Source organism: Corapipo altera, unplaced genomic scaffold, assembly GCF_003945725.1.
Source record: "Corapipo altera isolate COAL_440 unplaced genomic scaffold, ASM394572v1 239, whole genome shotgun sequence".
Classification (NCBI taxonomy): Eukaryota; Metazoa; Chordata; class Aves; order Passeriformes; family Pipridae; genus Corapipo; species Corapipo altera.
In genome coordinates this window covers 3,497,086-3,501,468 of record NW_020884938.1, presented here as the reverse complement: position 1 = coordinate 3,501,468, position 4,383 = coordinate 3,497,086, and positions in this window count along the sequence as shown.

The window sequence follows — 4,383 nt, the reverse complement described above, 5'->3', positions numbered from 1 at the left end:
CCTCGGGGCAGTCGCGCCCCGCCTTTTCCAACAGCCCGTGGAGTGTTCAGGGAGCGCCGGTAGCCGGGTCCCGAGATCCCACAGTGCCCCATCTGCTCACACCTCATCCCAGAGCACACGGTACAGAGTTGCGTCCAGATCGCTCTGGAACCACCCCCAGCGAGGGAAACTCCACACCCTCTCTGGGCAAGCTGTTCAGTGCTCGGTCACTGCACAGCAAAGAAGTTCTTCCTCATGTCCAGGTGGAACTTCCTGGGCATCAGTTCCTGCCCGTGGCCTCCCATTGCTGGGCACCCCCGAGCAGAGCCTGGTCCATCCTCTGCCCCCTCCCTGCACACACTGACACACATGGATGAGGTCCCCTCTCAGTGTCTCCTCTGGAGGCTGAACAGCCCCAGCTCCCTCAGCCTTTCCTCCTCAGGGAGATGCTCCAGTCCCTGAATCATATCCGCAGCCTCCGCTGGACCCGCTCCAGGAGCTCCATGTCCCTCCTGTCCTGAGGAGCCCAGGACTGGACACAGCACTCCAGATATGCCTCACAGGGCTGAGCAGAGGGGCAGGATCACCCCCTTGACCTGCTGGCAATGCTCTTCCCAGTGCCCCCCAAAGATTCCATCTCTCCAGCAGAAACCTTGGCACTCAGTCCCCTCTGGCTGTGGGAACTCACCGAGGGGCTTATAGGTGTGAGGGGTCTCACAGTCAGGAGTTAAAGTGGCCTCAGTAGGTGCTCAAACACAAAAAAGCAGAATTAAGTGGAACCATCATAATAAGAGGCTTTTGGATTACTAGAGCTGTCCTGTGCAGTGCCAGGGCCCAGAATTCCATGGTCCTCATGAGTCCTTTCCAACTCATTCCATCATTCTATGATTTACCTCCTTCTGTCCCCCAGCCAAAGTACAAAAGTGAGAGTGTTAAATCCTGCTGTGGTTTTAGTGCTACCTGAGCATAAACCAGAGCAGCAGCAGTGACAGGGAAAGCTGTTATCCCAAGGATGCAGTGGTACAGACACCATGCAAATCCAGCTGCAGAAGATCAGAAGACAAAGAAGGTAAATCTGGGAGTTCAGGTTGAAAGAATGACAAAGTACAAGCCATCTTCTGCTTCTGTCACAGCATGGAGCATGTGGAACAGAGGGAAACTTTATCTTGATATCATCCCTTGACTTGAGGAGAGTTGCTGATGGAGGAGGACTTGCTTGGCAGACACATTGGATTTGTCTGACCTCATTAGTCTTTATGTGGAGACAAGGAACTTTGGAGCTCCCTGCACTAAAGCAGAATTCTTACAACCTCAAGACCTTTGAGAGTATCCACATGTCTCCTTCACCTGCAGGCAGAGCCAGAGAATTCACCATGGAGCTCCCTGAGCACTGTGTACCTTCCTGCTGAGACTGATTTTCAGGAGCACTGGATTTGGTAGGTTTGAAATAACAAGAAGCCTAAAATTAACATGTTTTAACTTGAATGAGGTGCAGCAGTGCTTCCTGGAGGAACTGGCTGTCCTTTGGGATATCTGAACTCCCTTTCCACATTTGGAGCCCATGCTAATGAAGTTGTGCACTCCCATTTGCCAGGTACTGAAAGCACAGACACATAACCCAGAAGCAGAATTAGCAAGAGGGGAAAAGAAACTCTGTGATAAGTAAATTCAAAATAAACTGGTTACGGATCTAGAAAAGTGGGATTTCACCAAAGCCCCCTTCCCAGAGCAAAAATCCTTAAAACTCTCTATCAATAACAATGGTAAATGGGAATGACAGATCCCCCAGCAGGAATGGGGGCTGGTTTTGACTGAGGATCCTGGTGTTTGGCAGTTGTAAGTCTTGATTCCAGCACCTTGCTCCTGGCTGCTCCCCTGCTCCAAAGCTGCCACGGGGAGGCTGGGAGAGGCAAAGTCAGGCTGGGAGAGGAGGAGGCCCAGCTGTGACAATGAATATTCAAAACGTGACATTCCAGTTCCTGCCTTGCTGCTGGTGCTCCTCTGATGGGTCCTGCCAGCACAGCAGATGGCAAGCACTGAAAGGCTGTTGTGCCAGCGGAAAATTCCTGTGTTTTGTTGGTCCTGTGCATGTGTGAGGGGGGAATTGGGGCAAGCTTCCGCTTATTTCATTATTTTCAAGAAAGAAAGGGAAACAAATGGTTCCCTAAGACTGCAAAAATCGCTGGCATTTAAGAACCGGTCTCTTATTTTACAGGTTTGGTTACATTCTACGTTTTCCTTGTAATTCCGTATAACTTTCCTCATAAGTCAGGATCCAGAGTTTTCTAAATAGTGGTACAATTAAAAAGAGAGACAACATTGCAATATCAGCACTGGTTGTTGCTTGGGAGAGCTATGAAAAACCAAGTATTTCATGCTTCTGTTTTTTATGTGACTGTAAAAGTGTTTATGTCAGTGGACTTTCCATTGCAGAACAGATGCAGTTTGTTTTAATTTCCTAATTTTATGTGTATTTTTTTAACATAGTTATACACATGTATTATGTAATTAGACAGAGGTATTACACACAGGCTTTATTACACATAGACTTTGCAAAAGCCTAAATGCCTCTTGTCAAATTCCACTGGAGCCTTCAAAAAACTTAGGGGAAAGTCAGAGGCAAAGCAAAACAATGTTGTCCTGGTTATTGTAGTTCAAAAGAGGCATCTCTTCTCAGTGAAAGAACATTTGGGTAAGGTTTGGACATTTATTTCTTTGCAGTCAGTTGGTGTAACAAATCTGAATTGTCAGAGCCTTGCTGGAGATGCCTCTTGGAAAGATTCTGAGGGGGTTTTAACCCTGGAAGCTCCTTCTCATCATCAGAAGGAACCTAAAAATGTTTAACTCACAAGTAGTTTGCATGTAACTACTTAATCAATGTAACATTTAGTAATCTATTCTGACTTTCTTACTTTCTCACTGGTTTTCCTAATACAATCCATGTGTATTTCACCAAAATAAGCAAAAAAAATTCTAAAACTCTTAAGACTTGGTCAGGAAATACTACAGGGCTAGATAAGTGCAAACCAATCACAACCATTCCCACAGATTTTCCAGTGTCTTATCATGACTTTTTTAGCTGCTATTGGTACTATTTTTAATCCAAATTTTCCTCTTAACTTCCTGATCTGTCTGAATAACAGAAGTATATGGGTTTGATATTTAATAGGTAGAATTCAAAGGGGAAAAAGCAAATTATTTTATTTGTTTCAAGGTACTTAACATGCCATTACACAATTCTGACAAGATTTCACACCTGTAGAGCTTTAATTGCTTGATTCCAGTGGGGCACAGGAGTGAATTAAATACTTGGAAAATGCTTCAGCATGGACAAAAATGTAATTTCTTGATAGGCAAAAAGCAAATTTAGAAGGAGGCACATTTAAAACCCTCCCACTCTCCACCTATCCTGAGCCTGGTGTCACCTGTCTAAAGAGTAACTCTAAGAGTTTGCTCTTCCAAATGCTTGTGCAGCCTCCTCTTAAAAGCTTGTGTTCCCAGAACATGGGACTGAAATTCCCTTCCTTTTGTTTGTCCTGAACCAGTTTCCTGGGAGAATTTTGATGCAGATACTGGGTTTGGTACCAGCATAAACATTTTTGGAAGGAAAGAAACCAGAATTTCACTGTTCAAAGTGCAGACTAACTATGGATTTAACCATTTCTTGCCTCACCTCTTCATTTGAAGGCAGAGCACATAATTTGCTGTGCCTCTTAAAAACAGCTACAAATTTAAACAATGTCAGAAAATAAGTAATAATAAAGTTTTTAAAATGAGGTGCCTTTTGAAGGCATTTGTTTCATCCAGGCAACCACAGCCAGCTCCATGTCCACACCCCTTCTTAGAAAGGTCTAGGTTATATTTCCTGAAATCTCAGAGAATTTTCCTTATATTAATAGCATGTATGTCACAGGGAAACCATTTATACTTCCCTATGTGAAGTCTAAGGAACAAAGCAACTCTTCAGCTCCACAAAATCCAGGAAATCACTACAGTCACCTCACAAGCTCTCAACTCATATCCTGAATGTTCCAAACCTGGGATTTTGCCGATGTTCAACACCATTTAAATCACTTCTTTCCTATGTAAGTTGTAGTATTTTTTTTTTTAGTGTGAATTTCTGGCTTGGCTGTGACTTTTGCAGGCAATTTGGAACCCACAGCATGATTCTTCCTGGCACAGAGATGCCAAATTCCTCATGCTGGAGTTAAGGATGTGACAAATTCGATGCGTTTTGTAAAGCAATTAAAGTATTTATAGCTGAGTTCACTTAAACAACGTCATCTCTTACAATATTATTCCTGGATTCTCTTTGGAGAAAATCCTTACTGGACTTAAAAGAGGCATATTTATGTATGGGATCTTTTTCCATGAACGAAGAAACATGGAAAGTCTGGAACAAAA